General features: G+C 39.0%; 1 long non-coding RNA gene across 1 annotated transcript in view; it reads right to left on the reverse strand.

The window, feature by feature from the left end:
• LOC133659053 (uncharacterized) overlaps window positions 1-16,955 on the reverse strand; it is a 193,190-nt gene that overhangs the window by 43,091 nt on the left and 133,144 nt on the right. The window contains exons 2-3 of the long non-coding RNA XR_009827593.1: window positions 3,348-3,401; window positions 3,194-3,269 (exon numbers count right to left, since the gene is read on the reverse strand). This is a non-coding gene — a long non-coding RNA (uncharacterized LOC133659053). The remainder of the gene's footprint in view (window positions 1-3,193; window positions 3,270-3,347; window positions 3,402-16,955) is intronic.

Below are 16,955 nucleotides of genomic sequence, written 5' to 3' on the forward strand. Positions count from 1 at the left end.
AGCTATGCTCTTTTGATGTCATTCGTGGTCTTTGATGGTTGATGTTTCCCTCTTACACACATGTTTATGTGTGCTCCACCCCGACATCCGCATCCAATTCTGTGACTGTGGGATGCCGTGTTCCCCGTGTGGAGCGTGCACTGGTATGGCAAGATCCCGTTCTGTGAAAAAAGGAGCCAGCGGATGCAGGCCCGCTCTGACGGGTCCATTTTGCAGGTCCTGACGGGAGCCCAATTAATTTTTTCCGCTTCTTTACAGATCTCATACATACGCTGAATAAGGTGGCGCAGGTGACGTGTATCCTGTAAGAACCTGTCAGAGGCACCTTTGGGATCTTCATCATCCCCCGTGACAGGGTCTATATGCTGGCAATAATAGCAAATGACAGCATGTGATACGACCAGGCTGTTAGCGGGCACGGTCACGGTCTACCATTGGCCTTTGTGCGTCTCTGGGGGATGACTGCATGTCTGTGTGTGTGTTTCCAACCTGCTTAACTTTTGCAGCGGGACCGCGCCCGCGTTGACCGTGGTCTTGTAGCAGTCAGCACACGGCGTTGCCATACAAAAAGGTCTCACTACACATCTGTCTGCCCGCGATACGCTCATTTCTTATTCAGGCCCGCTGGGACGAGAAAAGGGCGGGTAGGGCGGAGGGAAGACGAGGCGGGGGGGCTGGAGAGGAGGGGAGCGGGGATAACTGAGAGGCTGATGGAGACTAGGTGACAGGTTGGAATGGGCCATCAATAGATCCATCAGCCGGGTAATTTGGAGCGCGCTTAACATACATCAGTGGAGTCGCAAGAGCTGGTATCTGTCTTGTCGTGGAATCACAGTAAATAACGGTTAAAGATGGTGTCAGGTCTGACCTGCCTGACCCCCCCCCCCCCCCTCACACACACTTGCACACGGCATCAATGGAGCAGAGCACAGATAGGGAAGGGATTAACACCTGGTGGAATAACATAATAGAAATTACAATCCTGGTCTGGATGAAAGACAGTAAATACAGAATAGGCAACAATGACCAAGACAATGCTTGGAATTAAAAAATATATAATATATAGTACAGTGGTCCCCAACCTTTTTGTAGCTGCGGACCGGTCAACGCTTGAAAATTTGTCCCACGGACCGGTGGGGGGGGGGTGTATTTAAAAAAAAATAAAAACATTTTTATTTTTTTTTACATAAATAAATACAATCATGTGTGCTTACGGACTTTATCCCTGCAGACTGTATTGATCTATATTGATATGTAATGTATATATTGTGTTTTTTATGTTGATTTCATTAAAAAAAAAATATATATTTTATTTTATTTTTATTTTTTAAAATTTCTTGTGAGGCCCGGTACCGGTCCGCGGACCGATTGGTACCGGGCCGCACAAGAAATGAAATTTTTTTTTAATTTTTTAATTTTTTTTTTTGGTGGTTGGGGACCACTGATATAGTATATGCAGTCACATGACGCATGTGTGCTTACGGACTGTATCCCTGCAGACTGTATTGATCTATATTAATATATAATGTATATATTGTGTTTTTTATGTTGATTTCATTAAAAAAAAAAAAAAATAAATAATTTTTTTTTTTTTTTTTCAAATTTCTTGTGAGGCCCGGTACCGGTCCGCGGACCGATTGGTATGGAAATTTAAAAAATAAAAATAAAAATTTAAAATTTTTTTTTTTTTTTTTTGGTGGTTGGGGACCACTGATATAGTATATGCAGTCACATGACGCTGCTGTAGGTACCGTATTTTTCCGACTATAAGTCGCAGTTTTTTTCATAGTTTGGCCGGGGGTGCGACTTATACTCAGGAGCGACTTATGTGTGAAATTATTAACACATTAGCGTAAAACATCAAATAATATTATTTAGCTCATTCATGTAAGAGACTAGATCAGTGGTTCTTAACCTTGTTGGAGGTACCGAACCCCACCAGTTTCATAAGCGCATTCACCGAACCCTTCTTTAGTGAAATTTTTTATTTATTTATTTATTTTTTTACATAAATAAATACAATCATGTGTGCTTACGGACTGTATCCCTGCAGACTGTATTGATCTATATTAATATATAATGTATATATTGTGTTTTTTATGTTGATTTCATAAATTTTTTTTTATTATTATTAAAATAGTTGGCGATTAATTTAGTCATCGATTCGTTGGATCTATGCTATGCGCATGCGCAGTTTTTTATTTTATTTTATTTATTTTTTTAATTAAAAATTTTTTTTTTTTTTTTTTTACTAAACCTTTTTTTATAAACTGCAACATTTACAAACAGTTGAGAAACAATAATCAAAATAAGTATGGTGCCAGTATGCTGTTTTTTTTTCCAATAAAATACTGGATAGGATAGAAATGTAGTTTGTCTCTTTTATCCGATTATTAATCGATTAATCGAAGTAATAATCGACAGATTAATCGATTATCAAATTAATTGTTAGTTGCAGCCCTAACATACATACATACATACATACATATATATATATATATATATATATATATATATATATATATATATATATATATATATATATATATATATATATATATATATATATATATATATATATATACATATTATATATATATATATATACACACACACACACATGTATCCTGTAATGATGTACTAAATATTGTTGTATAAGGTCATTATGTGTTGTATTATAGATAAATTGGGCATGTCGTTACATGCTTTTGCTTCTTCCTTTTTAAACACACCAATTAAAAAATAAATGAGTGAAATTAAATAAATTGTGTTCCGGTGGTCTGGGTGTGCATGAGTGCTACCAGCCCGGGGGACCGGCAGTTCATTGATGGAAAAGAAGGTTTATGCTGGATAATAGTGGCACGTTAGACACAATTTGTGTGCTCTTCTGAAAAGACGTGATGAAAGTGCTTCCTGTGGCTAGATGGAGTAAAAAGCGACACATAGGTTGAAGCATCTTTCTCCAAACAACAATGCTGCGGGTGCTTTGACAAGTGTCTGGAACACCACAGGGCAAGCAGATGAGCCTCATCCCAGTGGAAGATATGAGTGTGTGTGCCACTATAAACCTCAAGCACCTTAGGCGAACTGCTGTTCCTGCCACTCACACTCCACGCTAACCTTTCAAACCCGCCACTGGGATGTCATCTGGAGTTGGGGGGTTATTTAGTGGGATGAAACTGGTGACACTCACCCGCGCGACATGACGGCGACTTCTATCGCCGTCCCTGACATTCACTTCCGAGCTGGACCTGGCGCTGGCACGCCGTCTAAAAAGGATGATCAATGTGATGGTTAAAAGTTTGATGATGTCACTGAATTATATTTTCATGAATAGCACCATCCACCTTGTCTCACCTGCACTTCATGAACACAACGCAGAGTTAGTGGGATCTCCTACACTGCAAAAACAAGAAAATCTAAGTAAAATGAAATATCTCAAATAAGGGTGATATTTGCTTATTTTCTGTCTGATAATATAATTCTTCTCACTAAGCAGATTTTATGTTAGAGTGTTTTACTTGTTTTAAGTGTTTTGGTCCTAAATGATCTCAGTAAGATATTACAGCTTGTTGCTGAGATTTGATGAGCTATATTGAGTAAAACATGCTTGAAACTAGAATATCAACTGTTGCAAAGCTGTGTCATCAACACTCACAAGTAGAAAACTACTTTTTTAAAGTCATCATTTCTTATTTTAAGCGTTAAATAAAAAATCATGACTTTGGCACAATTGTGTCTCATAATTAAACCGACGGTTAATATTTAAACATTTAACATTTGACATTTCAAACAATTTTGAACAGAAATAGTTCATGCACATTCAGATAAATTCTTTAAAATTACAATTAAAAAAAAATCGGCCGGGTTGTAAATATATATATATATATATATATATATATATATATATATATATATATATATATATATATATATATATATATATATATATATATATATATATATATATATATATATATATATATATATATATATATATATATCATCATCATCGGCGGTCACTCGAACGAGTATGACTATCCTCCTGGTAGGGGTGTATCCCTATATATACACACTAGGGCTGCAACTAACGATTAATTTGATAATCGATTAATCTGTCGATTATTGCTTCGATTGCTCGATTAATAATCGGATAAAAGAGACAAACTACATTTCTATCCTAAAAAAAAAACCTCTGCGCATGCGCATAGCATAGATCCAACGAATCGATGACTAAATTAATCGGCAACTATTTCAATAATCGATTTAATCGATTAGTTGTTGCAGCCCTAACACACACACATATATTCCCTGCTCACTAATTGACTGAGAGAGCAAGCACTTGGCGCGATGATTTGCCTGAGCGTTGCCTTTTTGCCTTTCCATTAAGAAAAATGAACTAGTTTTTAGTGTAAGTTTGCTGGTTTCAAGAAATGTAATGCCGAGAGCATATCATTATGTCAAGATAATGGCACTAGCATTTACTTAATATAAGAATATTTTTCAACATATTGAGTAAAAAGGTCTCATTTTTTTCCTACCAAGAAAAGTGCACTTGTTATTAGTGAGAATATACTTATTTTAAGCTATTTTTGGGTTCATTGAGGTTAGCTAATTTTACTTGTTTTGGAAAGTCTTGACAAGCGGAATTTTCTTGTTCTATTGGCAGATCATTTTGCTTAGTTCAAATAAAATACCCCTCATTTTTGTATTTTTTTTTCTTGTTTTTGAACACTGACTTTTTGCAGTGTAGACACTTTAAAAAATATTGACGTTCCGTTATACCACGAATGCATGCCGTAAGCTAGCCGGTGGTGAGCTTGTTATATTTCTTAGTTTGTTTTAAAAAATATAACTTTGAGCAAGTTGCAAACAGCCCCTTTAATTAAGATTTTATGACGACAACACTTTTGACTCTGGAATTTACATTTCTGTTATTTGCTGCATTAAAAAAAAGGATATAAAATGTAACATCTCTGAACGAATTGGGGTTGACCTTTAAGGTTCCACTTGTCATCTTTATAATCTATCTATAGGTTGCTTTATTAATACAATAAAGTATCCCAGGGGGCCTTTACAGTACAACAATGAGATTTTGGCAACTATTTTGGAAGCATTTTATAATCTACTTTTGTGTCCAACGAGTGTTTCCTTATGCTAACATCTTACAACGACCACAAGGTGAGCCAGCAGTACGTCGCCCTGCTCCAACATGAGGCAAAATATATCCAAAATCTCAAGTACCGTATTTTTCGGAGTATAAGTCGCACCGGAGTATAAGTCCCTCCGGCCAAAAATGCATAATAAAGGAAAGAAACATATAAGTCGCATTTTTGGGGGAAATTAATTTGATAAAAGCCAACACCAAGAATAGACATTTGAAAGGCAATTGAAAATGTCTAAAGAATAGTGAACAACAGGCTGAATAAGTGTACGTTATATGAGGCATAAATAACCAACTGGTATGTTAACGTAACATATTATGGTAAGAGTCATTCAAATAACTATAACATATAGAACATGCTATACGTTTACCAAACAATCTGTCACTCCTAATCGCTAAATCCCATGAAATCTTATACGTCTAGTCTCTTACGTCAATGACATCAATAATATTATTTGATATTTTACGCTAATGTGTTAATCATTCCACACATAAGTCGCTCCTGAGTATAAGTCGCACCTAACTATGAAAAAAACTGCGACTTATACTCCGAAAAATACGGTAAATGAAACATTTTCAATTTCGGGTGATTTTTAAAATATCAATGGCAAATCTCGCTACGTAAGCACAATTAGCATTAGCCATAGCATTCTGCACCAAAAATGGATGACAAGACTTAAGTGAAACAACTACTCAGTGGCCTAGTGGTTAGAGTGTCCTCCCTGAGATGGGTAGGTTGTGAGTTCAAACCCCGGCCGAGTCATACCAAAGACTATAAAAATGGGAGTCATTACCTCCCTGCTTGGCACTCAGCATCAAGGGTTGGAATTGGGGGTTAAATCACCAAAAATGATTCCCGGGCGCAGCCACCGCTGCTGCCCACTGCTCCCCTCACCTCCCAGGGGGTGATCAAGGGTGATGGGTCAAATGCAGAGAATAATTTCGCCAGTGTGTGTGACAATCATTGGTACTTTAACTTAACTTCTAAAGTCACAAATATGGTAGCCTAGTTTTCGTACCCCCAATTTTTATAGGATTCAGTTTTCAACAAAAGTCTTCGTCCAGGTTTTCGTATACCATCTCGGTTATTAAACGGCCAACAACAACATGCTAATCCCTCTGCTTGTGTATCAGTCCGGGTGACCAAACAAAGAATGCCATTTACTTCATACATTGTGGGGGAACTTCGGTTTTTGTACAATTCGGTGTCCGTCTGACCTTCTGGAACAAAAGCCGAGGTACCACGGCAATGACAACTCTTCCACAATTAATCAAAGAAGAATCTGGTACTAAATTTAAGTCAATGACAAACACTAGTTACAAGTAATTAAGCAATGACCTACTATCCAAACTGGGACCTCTTGTACTATTGAACCATGTCAGTCCAGTCGTCGGAGCTTTAATTAAACCCAGCGAGTTAGCTGCACTAATATGGTTACTCTCATACAATTTGGCCCCCTGCTTTTTTCTGTGCTATGAGCGTGCGTTGCTACCTTAATAAAAATTGTCAGTTAAAATGAATCCAGTAGCTTGACTAATTAAATTTAATTGGATCTTGTCACTTCACATGCCGCCAGTGGTTTGATCCTTGCAGAGTGTTTTGCTGCAGAGGCTCCATACCCACTTTTATTACACTTTTATTGGAGCCTCCACCTTGCTGAGGCCCGGCTCCTGGCGGCGCTTTCAACCCTAAAAGGACCTAATATGGTGCTGCAACATCAGAATTTCATAAAGTCGACTATTTTTTGAGAGAGGTGAAAGATGGTTGGTGTAGATCTGTGGTCTGAGTACTGAATATAGGCTCGATAATACACAGGGTTTCTCCTTAATGTAATTGAATAAGGGTTTTTTTTTTATTTATTGGAAAACTAAATAAAATAGTGAACATACAAGACAACTTGTCTTTTAGTAGTAAGTAAACAAACAAAGACTCCTAATTAGTCTGCTGACATATGCAGTAACATATTGTGTCATTTATACACCTATTATTTTGTCAACATTATTAAAGGCCTACTGAAATGAATTTTTTTTATTTAAACGGGAATAGCAGATCCATTCTATGTGTCATACTTGATCATTTCGCGATATTGCCATATTTTTGCTGAAAGGATTTAGTAGAGAAAATCGCCGATAAAGTTCACAACTTTTGCTCGCTGATAAAAAAAAGCCTTGCCTGTAGCGGAAGTAGCGTGACGTCACAGGAGCTAGTATTCCTCACAATTCCCCGTTGTTTACAATGGAGCGAGAGATTCGGAGCGACAAAGCGACGATTACCCCATTAATTTGAGCCAGGATGAAAGATTCGTGGATGAGGAACGTTACAGTGAAGGACTAGAGAGGCAGTGATGGACGTATCTTTTTTCGCTTTGACCGTAACTTAGGTACAAGCTGGCTCATTGGATTCCACACTCTCCTTTTTCTATTGTGGATCACGGATTTGTATTTTAAACCACCTCGGATACTATATCCTCTTGAAAATGAGAGTCGAGAACGCGAAATGGACATTTAAAGTGACTTTTATCTCCACGACAATACATCGGTGACACACTTAGCTACTGAGCTAACGTGATAGCATCGTTCTCAAATGCAGATAGAAACAAAATAAATAAATCCCTGACTGGAATGATAGACAGAAGATCAACAATACTATTAAACCATGTACATGTAACTACACGGTTAAAAATTGTCAGCCTGGTAAGGCTTAACAATGCTGTTGCTAACGACGCTAAGGCTAATTTAGCAACTTAGCAACCGGACCTCACAGAACTCACAGATCCCACCTACAACTTTCTTCTTTGCAGCCTCCATTGTTCATTAAACAAATTGCAAAAGATTCACCAACACAGATGTCCAGAATACTGTGGAATTTTGTCGAAGAAAACAAGAGGTTTTTGTATCGGGTCGATGGGGTCCAACCACTTCCGTGGATTTTGTGACGTCACGCGCATAAATCATATCCAAAATAGTTTTTCAACCGGAAGTGTGGCGGGAATTTTAAAAATGCACTTTATAAGTTAACCCGGCCGTATTGGCATGTGTTGCAATGTTAAGATTTCATCATTGATATATAAACTATCAGACTGCGTGGTCGCTAGTAGTGGCTTTCAGTAGGCCTTTAAGGACAAGTGGTAGAAAATGAATTATTAATCTACTTGTCCATTTCAAGGTTCAAGGTTTAACTTTATTGTCCCCGCGGGGAAATTTGTCTTGGGCACAGTGCATCATTGCTTTCTTAACATACACAAAAACAACAGAACAAAAACACAAGCGCAGACACAACTACAACCAGACAACTAACATTTAAACATCAGAACATGGAGCTTGATAGACATAGGTGGCACTTTGATGTAGGCATAAAATCTACAGTATGGAGATAAAGATAAAGTGCCAGTGTGCATTGCACTAGAGCTCATAGATAAAGTGCTATGTGCTAAAGTGCTATGTGCTAAAAAAAAGGGCTAACCTATGTATTAACATTCTATTGCACCTTGTTGGTCAGCTTAATGGAGGCTGGGACAAATGATAATTTAAGGCGGTTCGATTTGCATAGTGGGACCCGGAGTCTTCTCCCTGATGGCAGGGTTCTATATTCAGGGAATATAGAACCCTGCCATCAGGGTTATATTTACTGTTAATATCTGCTTACTTTCTCTTTCAACATGTTCTATCTACACTTCTGTTAAAATGTAATAATCACTTATTCTTCTGTTGTTTGATACTTTACATTAGTTTTGGATGATACCACAAATTTGGGTACCAATCCGATACCAAGTAGTTACAGGATCATACATTGGTCATATTCAAAGTCCTCATGTGTCCAGGGACATATTTCCTGACTTTCTAAACATAATATACATTTTTAAATTTTAGTACCGGTGGCGGACCAATACTTTTTAGAGGCGGTATAGTACCGAATATGATTCATTAGTATTACGGTACTATACTAATACCGGTATACCATATATAATAATACCAACAATAATATTAATACCATTTGTAAAAACAATATTTATAAAAAATATTTACCCTTTATTATCACCATTACTAGAATTTCTCAATTAAATGAATACCGTATTTTTCGGAGTATAAGTCGCACCGGCCGAAAATGCATAATAAAGAAGGAAAAAAACATATATAAGTCGCACTGGAGTACAAGTCGCATTTTTTGGGGAAATGTATTTGATAAAATCCAACAGCAAGAATAGACATTTGAAAGGCAATTTCAAATGTCTAAAGAATAGTGAACAACAGGCTGAATAAGTGTACGTTATATGAGGCATAAATAACCAACTGAGAAGGTGCCTGGTATGTTAACGTAACATATTATGGTAAGAGTCATTCAAATAACTATAACATATAGAACATGCTATACGTTTACCAAACAATCTGTCACTCCTAATCGCTAAATCCCATGAAATCTTATACGTCTAGTCTCTTACGTGAATGACATCAATAATATTATTTGATATTTTACGCTAATGTGTTAATAATTTCACACATAAGTCGCTCCTGAGTATAAGCGACTAATAGTCCGAAAAATACGGTAATTGGATTTTAAAGAAAAAGGAGAAATGGAGGGGGAAAAAAGATGGAATACTTACAGCTTTTAAGTATCAATTCATCAATTATTTCTGCACACTTGAATGTCTTTGTTCACAAACAAATATTCGTAATAAGTAAACATTTATGTTGGAAAACTGGGTGGGGATCTCAGGCACAGCTTTAAGCTGGTTCAAGTCATATCTACAAGATAGGAACTATGTTGTTTCCATTGGTGACTTTGTATCAGAACCAACCAACGTAACGTGTGGAGTCCCCCAAGGTTCAATCTTGGGGCCGACTTTATTTAACATCTATATGCTCCCACTAGGACAAATCATGCAAAATAATAACATTGACCATCATTGCTATGCCGATGACACCCAAATCTATGTAGCGCTATCACCCCCACAGATCTTCTGTGCCAGTGCATTGAGCAAGTCAAACACTGGATGTGCCAACATTTCCTACAACTAAATGAAGATAAAACTGAGATCATTGTTTTTGGTGCTAAAAAAGAAAGGTTTAAAATCGTCCAACACCTTCAATCACTGTCCCTGAAAACCTCAAATAAAGCCAGAAATCTTGGGGTTAATTTAGATTCTGATTTACATTTCGACAGTCACATCAAATCAGTAACAAAATCGGCCTACTATCACCTCAAAAATGTAAAAAGACTTAGAGGTCTCATGTCAGCTCAAGACTTAGAAAAACTTGTACATGCCTTTATTACCAGTAGGCTAGACTATTGTAATGGTCTCCTTGCAGATCTTCCCGAAAAAACTGTCAGGCAGCTCCAGCTTGTTCAGAACGCTGCTGCTAAGAGTTCGAACAAAGACCAAAAAATGTGAGCACATTACAGCAATTCTTAAATCCTTACATTGGCTCCCTGTACATCAGAGAATAGATTTCAAAATCCTCCTGCTCACATATAAATCACTACATGGTCTAGGGCCCAAGTATATCACTGATATGCTCCCACTATATACGCCCTCTAGATCACTAAGATCTTCTGAGACCAATCTGTTAGCGGTTCCAAGAGTAAACTCCAATCAAGGGAGATCATCATTCAGTCACTATGCAACACATAGCTGGAATAAACTTCCTGAAGATGTCAGACTCTCCCCAACTCTCACTACTTTTAAAACTAGACTGAAGACTTTTATGTTCACCTTAGCTTTCAGCTAAATCTTTGAATCTTTTAACTTTTAACGTCTGCACTGTTTTTATTTTTATTGTCTGCATTTTTAATTTTGTGGCGGTCCGCTCCCTGTATGATCAGTGTCAGAGCTTGGTCCGCATTGCCGGCAGTAAGTCGGACACGTTTCCAGTGAGGGTTGGACTCTGCCAAGGCTGCCCTTTGTCACCGATTCTGTTCATAACTTTTATGGACAGAATTTCTAGGCGCAGTCAAGGCGTTGAGGGGATCTGGTTTGGTGGCTGCAGGATTAGGTCTCTGCTTTTTGCAGATGATGTGGTCCTGATGGCTTCATCTGGCCAGGATCTTCAGCTCTCGCTGGATCGGTTCGCAGCTGAGTGTGAAGCGACTGGGATGAGAATCAGCACCTCCAAGTCCGAGTCCATGGTTCTCGCCCGGAAAAGGGTGGAGTGCCATCTCCGGGTTGGGGAGGAGATCTTGCCCCAAGTGGAGGAGTTCAAGTACCTCGGAGTCTTGTTCACGAGTGGGGGAAGAGTGGTTCGTGAGATCGATAGGCGGATCGGTGCGGCGTCTTCAGTAATGCGGGCGCTGTATCGGTCCGTTGTGGTGAAGAAGGAGCTGAGCCGCAAGGCAAAGCTCTCAATTTACCGGTCGATCTACGTTCCCATCCTCACCTATGGTCATGAGCTTTGGGTTATGACCGAAAGGACAAGATCACGGGTACAAGCGGCCGAAATGAGTTTCCTCCGCCGGGTGGCGGGTCTCTCCTTTAGAGATAGGGTGAGAAGCTCTGTCATCCGGGAGGAGCTCAAAGTAAAGCCACTGCTCCTCCACATTGAGAGGAGCCAGATGAGGTGGTTCGGGCATCTGGTCAGGATGCCACCCGAACGCCTCCCTAGGGAGGTGTTTAGGGCACGTCCGACCGGTAGGAGGCCACGGGGAAGACCCAGGACACGTTGGGAAGACTATGTCTCCCGGCTGGCCTGGGAACGCCTCGGGATCCCCCGGGAAGAGCTAGACGAGGTGGCTGGGGAGAGGGAAGTCTGGGCTTCCCTGCTTAGGCTGCTGCCCCCGCGACCCGACCTCGGATAAGCGGAAGAAGATGAATGGATGGATGGATGGATGGATTTTAATTTTGCTTTTATTTTCTTTCATTTCACTTTGTTGTCTGTGAAGCACTTTGAGTCTGCCTTGTGTATGAAAAGCGCTACACAAATAAAGTTGCCTTGCCTTGCCTTCACGGTGTTAGTCATGAAAACGTCGCTATAAAATCTTTTTGTCTTGGGTGAAACAAACAATGACAAGTTGGCGTTTAAAAAAAACAAAAAACTTGCCATAGCGAGCGACCTGAAATCTGGCATCATTTCTATGATAATAGCCTTGTATTTTCTCCTGGAAGAAAATAAGTACGTGGACGTTAGTGGTTAACAACAATTGATGCACGTCGGGGTTGTGAGTTGGCAGCAAACTCTTGTAGCAAAACAATGTTGAGCATCCTGAACTTGAAGATGCTTTTTATGTTAAATGTTCCCCTCCGGGATAAACCGCCTCTTGAATAACACAAAGCGGCGTTTCAAGAAAATTCCCAGCCAATTGACTCCGCACGGCTCCATGAAGGAGACAACGACTGGCGACGTCTCCCAACATTGCGGAGATGCGGGAGGCCAAGAGGTGGAATAGCTTTTTCCGGGTGTTACCTTCAAGGGTTGAACAATTGTGTTGGCAGAGGAATGAAACATCTAAACGGAGCGGTCAGAACAGCCCGAGAGTGACCCCCCCCCCCTCAAGCTCCAGACTTGGGGTAGAATATGGAGGAATGGAGCATGCAGCCTCGCTAGCGGCGAATCTTTATTCAGCGGCGCCCGCTTGCTGCTAAAGCACATTCCCTTTCAATCCATTAGGGGCCCGCTGTCCCCTTCCCCTTCATCGCACCGGGCGCCCCCTTAATTTGACAGTGACAGAGCGCCACTTGCAGATTTTAAATTTCATAATTTTAATCTGTCAAGTCTGACATTTAATTAGTGGCTTCCCTAACCCGTGTCTGCCTCGCTCTCTGTGAAGGGCGCCGCCGTGCAAAAGGAGAGGAGGCGAGTGGATGAATATATACGTACATTAGCAGCTGCTGCAAAGACAATGCACGGCCAGGGAGGCCATTAGGGCCTAATGCAGACGGATGAGGTTAATAATATTTGGGAAGTGTTGCTCTATTAAGCCCGGCGCTGATTAAGGGAGGGATGCTGATTGGGCCTCTTTTGTTCTGTCTGCAGAGTGGAGGGAGAGACAATGTGGGTCCACTTAATGAGACTCTCTACACACCTGGACCCGCCTCACAACTTCATCACAGATGGAGATTCCTCACAATCTTCCGTCTCCCAAAAAGAAAGAGCTGGCTGATTGCGTTTGCCGCACTTTTGAGGGTGTTATTAATGATGTTCCTTCAGATTCACTTCACTCCAAAAAGTGGAAACTTCCAAAAATACAAAAACCCAAAAGCAGTGAAGTTGGCACGTTGTGTAATTCGTAAATAAAAAGAGAATACAAAGATTTGCAAATCCTTTTTAACTTATATTCAATTGAATAGACTGCAAAGACAATATATTTCATGTTCCAACTAGAGATGTCCGATAATGGCTTTTTTGCCGATATCCGATATTCCGATATTGTCCAACTCTTAATTACCGATATCGATGTCTAGGGCTGCAACTAACAACTAATTTGATAATCGATTAATCCATACTTGCCAACCTTGAGACCTCCAATTTCGGGAGGTGGGGGGTAGGGGGTTGGGGGGCATGGTTATTTACAGCTAGAATTCACCAACTCGAGTATTTCATATATATATATATATATATATATATATATATATATATATATATATATATATATATATATATATATATATATATGAAATACTTGACTTTCAGTGAATTCTAGCTATATATATATATATATTTATTTATTTTATTTACATAAAAGAAATACTTGAATTTCAGTGTTCCGGTGGCTATCCATTAGATGGCAGTATTGTCCTGTTTAACTTCTCCGTTCATGATGAGTATATCATTTCGGCCACCGTGTTCAATGGAGAAGTCTGTTCTACATATTTACAGGCAACATACACCTTCCCCTTCGAACTGTCCTGGATGAACTGAAATTCTTGTTTCCATTCGTTTTGGAACTTGCAAGCGTATTTCTTCATCTTGCTCGTCGACGGCGTCGCCATGTCTGTAATTTCCTCGTTCTTCTGCTTGGTCTCCTTGTTGTGTGCGCAGTTGTGCACTCTACTCTCTAAAATCCCTAGATGTTATGATGTCATTGGGCAGGCAAGCTGTTTATATTGTGGGAAAGCGGACGTGAGAACAGGCTGTCCCCACTCAGTCTCAGGTCCGCATTGAGCTGGAGGGGGCGTGGCCGCCAGCTCCGGCTGAATACCGGGAGTTTGTCTGGAGAAAATCTCTGCCGGGAGGTTGTCGGGAGAGGCGCTGAATACCGGGATTCTCCCGCTAAAAACGGGAGGGTTGGCAAGTATGGATTAATCTGTCGATTATTACTTCGATTAATAATCGGATAAAAGAGACAAACTACATTTCTATCCTTTCCAGTATTTTTAAGAAACACATCCGAGCACTTCCAGGTTTCAGGCGATGGTCTAAGCCCCATTAGACCACCACTGTTTATTCATCAGGGCAGATTTGGGTGTATTTTGAAAGGTTTAGAATTTTTTTTTTTTTAAATGGGTTGGAGTGGATTTTTACGCTCTTAAGACAATTTTTTTTATTTATTATTTAAACCATTTATCATTACCAAGAGGTTACTGCTACCTCACTTAACTTGACACTTATGGTATTTAGTAGGGGTGAAATGGTACGTGTATTTGTATACGGGGGTTTCGGTTCGGTTCGGAGGTGTACCGAACGAGTTTCCACACGGACATATTAAGTAGCGTAACGCACGTTGTGTAAACAATGCACACCGAGGCACAACACACGGCATGCTAGCAGCTAACGGGCTAGGATAGACTGACCATACGTCCTCTTTTCACCGGACATGTCCTCTTTTGCGGAGCTGTCAGGGCGGAGTTTCTTAAATGCTTTAAATGTCCGGCATTTTGAGTTAGAGTTGCGTGTATTTTCAATGTACGTTCAGGGTTAAGAAGGGGTTAAAAACAAAACAAATTGTGTGAGTATGTAGCATTGGTGAGGGAGGGGCAGAGACAGAGAGAGAGAGAGTTATGATAAACGCGCATGCGTCGCCAGGCTCTGCTTTTTATCCATAGATTTATCACATTTAATTTTTTATTATCTATAGCAGGGGTGTCAAAAGTGTGCCCCGGAGGCCATTTGCGGCCCACAGCTAATGTTTTAAAGGCCCACGGCACATTCTAAAAATACTATTAAAATAAACAAAAACATAACAAAAGTGACATAAAAAAGCTTAAAGGTTAAATGTAATTTAGAAAAAGTTGCAATGTTGACTAATAAAACAAAGCTGTTTTTTCTTTCAAACTGTCATTGCTCAAAACTAGGGATGTCCGATAATGGCTTTTTGCCGATATCCGATATGCCGATATTGTCCAACTCTTTAATTACCGATACCGATATCAACCGATACCGATATCAACCGATATCAACCGATATATACAGTCGTGGAATTAACACATTATTATGCCTAATTTGGACAACCAGGTATGGTGAAGATAAGGTACTTTTTTTAAAAATGAATCAAATAAAATAAGATAAATAAATTAAAAACATTTTCTTGAATAAAAAAGAAAGTAAAACAATATAAAAACAGTTACATAGAAACTAGTAATTAATGAACATTTGTAAAATTAAGTGTTAAAGGTTAGTACTATTAGTGGAGCAGCAGCACGCACAATCATGTGTGCTTACGGACTGTATCCCTTGCAGACTGTATTGATATATATTGATATATAATGTAGGAAGCAGAATATTAATAACAGAAAGAAACGACTCTTTTGTGTGAATGAGTGTAAATGGGGGAGGGAGGCTTATTGGGTTGGTGCACTAATTGTAAGTGTATCTTGTGTTTTTTATGTGGATTTAATAAAAACAAAAAAAAAAACGATACTGATAATAAAAAAAACGATACCGATAATTTCCGATATTACATTTTAATGCATTTATCGGCCGATAATATCGGCAGACCGATATTATCGGACATCTCTACTCAAAACATAATATTGAATCAAAATCAATGTTTTTATGAATTATTGACCTATCCAAGGTTCCTGTTACTTCACATCAAATATTCCACTAAGAAAAATATTTTTGGTGGAAGATTTTGCAAATTTGGTAAATAAACAACCCAAGAATGTATATTTCGTTGTTTTCTTACTGTACCGAAAATTAACCCAACCGTAAACTCTAAACCGAGGTACGTACCCAACCGAAATTTTTGTGTACCGTTACACCCCTAGTATATATATTTTTTTTTTTTTCAAAAAAGTATCAAATTGTATGGACAAAACTCGCTTATGGAAGTTCCTTTATAAGGCCAGCTAGTTTGCTGCCTCGACGGGTTGCCAGAAAAACTGCAATGTGACATTTTACTACCTGTAATATGGTGATTTTAATTAGGGCTGTCAAAGTTAATAACGCATGCGATTAATAACAAAAATATTTCGTCAATCATGTAGAAACGCAGAATACCGTATATTACCAAATAAACGCCCTTGGGCAAATAACCGCCCATGTCCTAATAGCCGCCCGGGGTCTGACCCCCATTTTGTGAATTAACCGCCTCTTCCTAATAACCGCCTATGTCCAAATAGCCGCCAATGGGCTGTTATTTGCATAATTTAGATTAAAATGCTACTGGGGTTGCGTTTGCTGCAGTATTATTGTTTTGATGGTTTTATAGAGTACTTGGTACCATAATTTTATTTTACCCGGTAGGCTGCTTTATTTAAAAAGTTTATTTATTTTTAGTATTGGTATTCTATTTGGCAATTGTTGCACTACTGCCATGTTGAGGCCTTGTTGATCTCTTGTCTTTTGATAGCCTACCTCATGTTGGTCTCTTGTTTTTTTGTTTGTATGTTTACAATAGCTTTTACATTTAAAGATTTTT

This window comes from Entelurus aequoreus, linkage group LG10, assembly GCF_033978785.1.
Source record: "Entelurus aequoreus isolate RoL-2023_Sb linkage group LG10, RoL_Eaeq_v1.1, whole genome shotgun sequence".
Lineage (NCBI taxonomy): Eukaryota > Metazoa > Chordata > Actinopteri > Syngnathiformes > Syngnathidae > Entelurus > Entelurus aequoreus.